This window comes from Eriocheir sinensis, chromosome 16 (assembly GCF_024679095.1).
Source record: "Eriocheir sinensis breed Jianghai 21 chromosome 16, ASM2467909v1, whole genome shotgun sequence".
NCBI classification, from domain to species: domain Eukaryota; kingdom Metazoa; phylum Arthropoda; class Malacostraca; order Decapoda; family Varunidae; genus Eriocheir; species Eriocheir sinensis.
Window position 1 is genome coordinate 8,844,533 of NC_066524.1, and position 8,631 is coordinate 8,853,163.

Genomic DNA, 8,631 nt, shown 5'->3' on the forward strand with positions numbered 1-8,631 from the left:
GGAGGCCTTCCTGTCAGTAGGTCCACCGGCAATCGCAGCCCACGTCCAAACATCAGCTTTGCCGGTGAATACCCCGTAGTCTCGTGGGCGGCAGACCTGTAGGCCATGAGGAGCGCAGGCAGCTTCTGATCCCATGAAGACTGACCATTGTTGCACTGCTTAGCCAACTCCTGGCCCAACGTCCAATTAAACCTCTCCACCATTCCATCTGACTGTGGGTGCAGAGGGGTGGTCCGGGTCTTCTTGATACCCAGGAGCTTGCAGCACTCAGCAAGGACTGTTGACTCAAAATTCCTTCCCTGGTCGGAATGGAGCTCGTTAGGCACACCGAAGCGACAGAAGAACTCTTCCACCAACCACCAATATCTTAGCGATGGTAGTGGCTTCCTGGTCAGGGATGGCGTAGGCTTCCGGCCACTTGGTGAAGTAATCCATTGTGACGCAGATGTACTTATTTCCGTTCGTCGTCAGAGGCAAGGGTCCTGCTATATCCACTGCCACCCGTTCCATGGAGGCTCCAACCTGGTATAGTTGCAATGGGGCACGGTGACGCTTCTTGGGGCCCTTCTTTGCACAGCACACCTCACACGCGTGACACCATTCTTCCACGTCCTTCCTCATGCCAACCCAATAGAACCTTTGGCGCAGGCGACTCAGTGTCTTCTTTACCCCAAGGTGTCCGCTGGTGATGCTGTCGTGCATTTCTTTCAAGACGCCTTCCCGGGACTTCACAGGTAGCACCGTGGACCAGTAGTGGTCAAGACCATCATGAGAGACCCAGCGTCGCTGCAACACCCCGTCGTCCATCCGAAGAGTGTCCCACTGAGTCCAGTAATTCTTGGTGGTAGGGCTTTCTCTCGAGATTACTTCCCACCCAGGTCGCGTTGACGACTGACTCAGCCATTCCATAATTGGTCTCAGATCTCGGTCCTCCCGCTGCAGTTTTCCCAAGTCTTCCCATGGCACTTCCGCTGTCTGTTCCACTGTAGTGCGGCGGCACATATTCTGGACGCTTTCCCTCTGGAGGCAATGTTGACACTCAGGTAGGCAGGGGCGCCGGCTCAAGCTGTCCGCGTTACCGTGTGTTAGCCCAGATCGGTGCACAATAGTGTAGTGATGCTGCTCTAGTTTACCTATCCAGCGAGCAAGCTGGCCTCAGGGTTTTCAGTGACTTCAACCACCGCAATGCAGCGTGATCCGTGCGGATGGTGAAAGTTGCACCGTACAAGTAAGCATGGAAAAAGTCAAGGCTCTTGACTACTGCCAGGAGTTTTTTCTGGGTCACGCAATAGTTTTTCTCGGCTGGAGTGAGCTTCTTGCTGAAGTAGGCCACAACCCGTTCCATGTCGGCACATGCCTGGGACAGCACTCCACCAATCCCCTCATCACTGGCATCACAATCCAGTATAAAACGCTTAGAGGGTCTGGGTAGGTGAGTACGGGCGAGCTGATGAGGGCCTCCTTGAGCTTCTCAAAGGCAACCTGAGTTTCCGCTGTCCACTCAAACTTGCGCCCCTTCTTCGTCAGGAGGTGCAGTGGTGCAGCAATCGTAGCGAAGCCTTTCACAATCCTGCGGTAGTATGAGCACAACCCGAGGAAGCTCCGCAGCTCCTTCACGTTGGTGGGTGTCGGCCAGTCCCTTACCGCAGCCACCTTCTCAGGATCAGTGCGTACTCCAGCCTCGCTCACGATGTGTCCCAAGTATTGGACCTCCTTTTGGAACAGACAGCATTTCTTCGGGCTGAGCATAAGGTGTGCAGCTCTAAACCGGGCGAAAACCTCTGATAGCCTTTCCATCTCCTGCTCGAAGGTCTGGCCAAAGACAATCACGTCGTCGAGGTAGATGAGTGCCGTCTTCCAGTGAAGTCCCTCCAGCACCCTCTCCATCAGCCGCTCGAACGTGGCCGGCGCGTTGCACAGGCCAAAGGGCATGACCTTAAACTGCCACAGGCCTTGACCGTAGGAGAAGGCTGTTTTCTCTTTGTCCTGCTCCGCCATTTTGACTTGGTGATACCCAGACTTCATATCCAGTGTTGAAAACCACTTGGAGCCCACCAAGGCGTCGAGCGTGTCGTCGATCCGTGGGAGTGGGTATGAATCCTTGATGGTGAGATCGTTGAGGGCTCGGTAGTCCACGCAGCACCTGAGGGAACCGTCCTTTTTCCTGACGAGCACTACCGCAGACGCCCACGGGCTGCTGGACCGCTCGATTAACCCCTGTTGCCGGAGATCATCCATCACCTCATCCATCTCGATCCTTGCGACGGGCTGGTGCCATCCTTCGAGGAGCTTGCTTCACTGGGCGGTGGCTACCTGTGTCGATGTGGTGCTCTACCAGGTCCGTACACCCCAAGTCCAGGTCTCCTGTGGAAAACACATCTGCATTCCTCACGAGAAGCTCCCTGAGCTGTTCCACTTGGGGCTCCTCTAGACACTTCGAGCTCCTGTCAAACAGGTCGCGCAGGTAGTCGGGCAGCTCCTCCTGGGGCTTCGTCAGGGTTCTCCTGCAGACATAGGTTCTCGGTTCCTGGTCGATCTCTTGGCACAACTCCACCATGGTCCCTTGTTCTATTTTCTTTGGGCTGAAGGAGACATTGGCCACGACGACAGGCACTTCCGCTGCAGCAGGGTCTACCAAAGTACTGCCTACAATCACCCCGTTTTCTACCGGACATCGACTTCAACTCTCTACAACACACAGGCTAGCCGGGTGGGCACCCGTAATTTGACAGGGTAACAGCATCTCCGACCTCGCAGGGATAATGGTGGTGCGCTTGACCGTCACTGGCAGGTCTTCCTTGTTCACAGTCGTCAGTGGCACCCTCCTTCCTCCTACAGTCAGCTGCTTAGCGCGAAAGTCCAGCTCGCACCTGTGGGAGACAAGATAATCCATACCTAGGATGCAGGGGTCGTCCATGTCGGCCACATACACAGAGAGGGACTCTTCCTTTCCTCCGAGCTCAAACTTCACGTCCACTGGGCCTCTGAGCTCTGCATAGTGTCCAGTGACTCCGCACAGTCGATGCGACGTCTTAGGAAGCCGACGATGACTCACCACGTCAGGCCGCACCAATGTGCGTTCCGAGCCTGTGTCGACGACCACAGGCCACAACACTCCGTCAACCTTGCCCTCCACTTGGCAGCTCGTCATGGTGGTTCTCCTGCACATTGACATCTTCGGGGCATGTACAGGACAGACTGGTCGTTGCCCCCGTGAACCAGTCCTCCTTAGTTTCCCGAGTGGTGGTCCCTCGTTGGGGGCACAGTTTTCCGACACTCATTCTTCCAGTGCCCCTTTTCTCCACAGGTCCAGCACTTGGGTCCTTCTCTGGGCTTCTTCTTAACGCCACCTTCATATTCTTTCTTCCTCTTATAGCATTCGTTCTCCTTGTGCCCAACCTTCTCGCAGTACCAGCACGTTCTTTGGAACCTGTCTGTGTCGCTGACAGCGCCCTTTCGTGCCCTAAAGCCAGAAGTCGAGTCGTCCCTGAAGCTTGACAAGCTAGACCTAACAAAGGACTCAAACTCCATGGCACGTGCCAGAGCTTCCTGCATTGATGTTGGCTTAGCTTGGTTCACTTGTATCTTCAGCTGAGGGGTGTCCAGGGCACCGATGAATTGACCACGCAGCAAAACCGTCAGCAGGTCAGGGGTGGCACCTGGGTATGCCTTGTGTGCCATGCTCTCAAGGTCCTGAGCGAGTTCCTGAAGAGACTCGCCGCGCCTCCTGTTGCGGGTTCTGAACCTAACCCTGAAGAGCTCGTTCTGGTGCTTGGTCCCATATCGTTGCTCCAGCGCCTGTGCCAGCCCGCTGTAGCTGTCCTTTGTCGCATTGTCGAGCTGAGCAAGGACCTCCAGCGCCGCCCCTTTCAGGCTAGTGGCCAGCTGTACCGCGCACTCTTGGTCATCCCATCCGTTCCGAGCTGCCAACAGCTCAAACTGAGCGCGGTAAGCCTCCTAGGAGACCTTGCCATCAAACTCCTGAGGCTTCTTTCTAACAGGCGAACCCAGCAGACTCATGGGGCTGGCGGAACTTCTTGCGAGGATAAACTCAGGCGAAACAGGGCTCAAACTACCCCGGACTTGCGTAGGAGAAGCATCTTGGGTACAACTAGCCCCTGCAGGCACTGGCTGTCCGTTTCCAGCCAAGCAGTCTTCAAGGGCCTTCACTCTGTCACTTACTTTTAATATTTCTTTGTGTGTCGTCTCCCGTACCACCTCCATCTCTTGTTGAAGATTTGTGTGTACTTTCTCCACTTCTATCAGGCGTTGTCCCAAGTTCGTGGTCACATCAGTCATTTCTCTTCGCACTGACTCACTTCCATCTTGTACTGCTTTTAGCTGTTGCTGTAATCCCGTGAAGCGATCTTCTAGCTGTTCTTTGAGTTCTTGGAGTGTTCCTTCTTGTTAATTGTTGCTGTGCTCTTTCTTGTTTCTCCCGGCTTCCAAAAGTTCAGTCAACATGTCGTCCCTCTGGGCAGCTTGGGAACGAGTCTCCATGGCGAAAAAACAAATGGCTACACTCCTGACGCCAATGTTTTGCCGGACGTGTTACTTGGGTTCCGTGTCGCCGTCAGGAGACTCCGTGGGAGGGAGATATGTAAACACTTCGCACAGTTTCTGTAGTTTAATATTCTTCCTCAGTAGTACACTTCACTCTGACTCTTCACTTACCACTAGCTTACTATGACTGGGACTGGCCCTCTCTCGCCCTCTTCTCCTATATATATCCAGAACAGTACAGTCTAGAATGTTACAGTATACTTTAGATCATACAAGAACATGTAGCAAAAATATATGCGAGTTGGCAACACTTCCCGCCTGGCGCCTGGCCGCGCCCTGGGCGGACGGCTCTTGCTCCCCGCCCCTTGCTCGTTTCTCCGGGAGCCTTCTAGAGGCCTATGGTCGCCGGGGAAGCTTCCAGCACAACACTATTGTATATGGATCAAAAGAATTTATAGGCCTTATAGATACATCATTAACCCTAGATCAGTCGACCTGTGCCATTTGGAATCACGCACCAAAATATATATATACCAAGTCAAGTCACTCTGCCTTCAAAAGTGCGACCAGCACGCGCGGCGGTTTGGGGCGGAGCAGTGGGATGACGTCACTTAATTGAAGCCAGTTCACGGGTGACTATATATATAAGAGTAAGAAGGGGCCTAAGATGGCAATACCTAGTGGGAACATCAAATGTAGTAATAATAATAGCAGCTGCAGGGTAAATAAAGCAAGGGTTAAGGCGGTGTTTTACGTGCGAAATAAGTTGACCGACAAATTATTAGTAACATCGGTATCTGCGCATGCGCGGCCTGACAACAACAGAGCTGCGAAATAAGTCGAAACCAGAAGGTAAGTATTTTATAAGTAAGTTATTTCGCACAACACCGGCGGGCGCCACGGCGTGCCTCAGGAAGTTTATACTTTCCTCCGCAAGATGGCCCCGCCGTTCGCATCAGTTACAGCCAATTATAGTCTCCTTGCATATTTATTTTATTTCAGCAAGGTCAATTACTTATTATTTTATGAAGGAAGCACTTCAATATTGTTGTTCCTTTCATAGTTAAATGTAGTTAGTTATTTAGGCAGTCATTAATCTGATTTGTCTCGATATGGGAGCGGGAGTAAGATATAGGTAACTACCATCCAAGGCGTATTTTAGCTCAGACGATCGACTCGAGCTCCGGCCCGAGACTTGTGCCAGTAAGGGAATAGTTAATCCGCCTAATCCCTCGGCTATCTTCACCTAATTCCTAACAATCTCTCCATTTCACTGGAGGTCGTCCTCTAACATTCCCTCCCTCTATCTCCCTCACATACACCCTTCTGGTCATCTTACTCTCCTCCATTCGTTCCATGTGGCCAAACCACTTTAAAGTCTGTCGCTTCACTTCTTCCACCACTCCACACCTCTTCCCTTCACCCCTGTGACACATTCCAAAACGCTTGTACACACTTTCATTACTCATTCCATCCATTCTACTCACACCAAAAGCACTCTAGACCTCCGACTTTCATTCCAGGCCCATGTTTCACTTGCATATGTGAGGGTTGGTACTATTATTGTATTTCTCAAATCCCTCTTTACCTCCATGCTCACACTTCTGCCATTCATGATTCGTCCCAAAGACCCTACCACCCTTCTTCCTTGCAATGCCCCTTCTCTTATCTCTCCCTCCATACCACCATGCTTACACATAACTGATCCAAGGTACTTAAACTCATTGGCCTCCTCCATTTCTTCACCATTCAAAATTATTTTGCATTCTTTTTCACATTCAATTCCCACTCTATATGGGCATACAAAATCTACAACCTCACTTTACTTCGCTCACAAACCATCACTTTACTTTTGTTGACATTTACTTTCAGCTTTCTCCTATTACAGACACTATCAAAAACACTGACCAAATTTTGTTAGTCACTTTCATTTTCTGCAATGAGCACCGTGTCATCAGCAAACAGTAGTATCGAATTCAGTACCCACTTCCTTCCCTCAGCGAACATTCTTACTCCAACTTCCCCAACTTTGCCCTTCATTTCTCTAATAACACCATCCATATAAATATTGAATAACCATGGTGACATGACACACCCTTGTCTTAAGCCCACTTTTATCTCAAAATGTTCACTTGTTTCTCCAGTAATTTTGACACATGCAGATGCATCCTCATAGAAAGACTTTATTGCACTAAGCAGTTTTCCTCCCACACCATAAATCTTTAAAACATCCCACAATGCAATCCAATCGACTCTGTCATAAGCTTTTTCCAAATCCATGAAGGCAGCGTATAGTTTCTTTCCTTTTACTATTATTTTTCTACTACCATTTTGAAGGAAAAAATCTGATCCACACATCCCCTTCCCTTCCTGAAGCCTCCTTGCTCTTCACTGATTTTCTCTTCTGTAAGTCTTTGCACCCTCTCTATTATGACTTTTCCATATACCTTTCCGGGTATACTCAGGAGACTTATACCTCAATAGCTCCCACATTCCCCTCTCCTGCCCTTCCCCTTGTAAACTGGGACAATGATGGCTTTCGTCCAGTCTGCTGGCACCCCCCCTCCATGCTGCTTCACACATCTTGACCATCCATTTAACAACTACATCTCCTCCACACTTCAACATTTACGCTGTGATTCCATCAATCCCCGCTGCCTTTCCATTTTTTAATCTTTTTATTGCTTGATTTACTTCTTCATATGTTATACTTCTTTCTTCATATACTCCTCCTCTACCTCTACTCAAAACTGCTGCTGGACGTCCATCCTCAAAATTCATTAAGTTTTTGAAATATTCTCTCCATCTCTCCTTCACAGCTTCCCCGTCTTTCAAAATCTTTCCATTCTCATCCATAACCTCATTTATTTTACTTTGGGAGATATTTTCTGCATCTGTTTTGTTTTTTACTTCTTTCCAATATGATTTCCTGTTCTCTTTATATTTTTCACTTAGTCTTTTTCCAAAGTCTTCATCAACTCTCTTCTTACTTTCTTTTATTGCTTGTTTTAATTTCATTTTGCATTCTCCATATTTCTTTTTCCTTTCCCTTATTACTTGTTCAGCCACATTTCTTTCTTGAGTTTTCTTAAAAAGTTCCTTTTTCTCTTTTACTATCCTCCTCATCTCTTCTGTCCACCATGAATTTCCTTTTCTTTTTCCGTCTCTCACCACTTTCATCCCTAACACTTTTTTCTGTTGTAGTTACCATTATTTCTTTAAATGTTCCAAAAACTTTTTCAATATTTGTACTATCTTTTACACTTTCCTATTTTTCACTTAAGGCCTCTGCCATTTCATCTTTTTTTTTTCCTGTAACTTTTCTATCTTCAGTATTTCCTTTTTTACTTTACCTTTCTTTTCAAACACCCACTTTTCTTTCAGCTTTAATTTTGCCAGCACTGCAAGATGGTCAGAGCCATTGAACATTCCTCTTACTACCTTCGCGTCACAAATATCTTTTCTAAGCCTTCCATCTACTGCCACATAATCAATCAATCCTGTTTGCTCATAGTCTTCTCCCCTCCTCCATGTGTATCGGAGGATATTCTTGTGCTGAAAGAAGGTGTTTGCTAGGAACAGCCGCCTCTCAGCACAGATATCCACCAGGCACTCTCCATTTTCATTCTTCCCAGGTATCCCCCATTTTTCCACCACATCCATCACACATTCATCACTCACTTTAGCATTCATATCTCCCATCATAATAAGTTTCCTTTCTTTCTCAAAGCTCTTCAAACATGCATTCACTTCCTCCCAAAAAGCTTCCCTTTCTCTCAGTCCTTTTTTACTTTTCACATTTACTGGTGCATAAATACACACCCATGCATACTTTTCTAAACCTACTTTTCCTTTCACCCACACAGTTCTTGATCCCTTCCAACCATAATCAGTCACACCATTCCACACTCCTTCAGATATCACAATAGCACATCCTTCCTTACTCCTGCCTCTATACTTCTCATCTATCCCCATCCATACAACCCCCCCAGGCACACCCTCCCACGTACCCTCTCTACCATCATTCACACCAGTTCCTTGAATATGTATTTCACTCACTCCCAACACATCCACTCTACCATTTACAAAATTTTCAATCATCACTCTCCTCTTTTCCTCATCACCTAC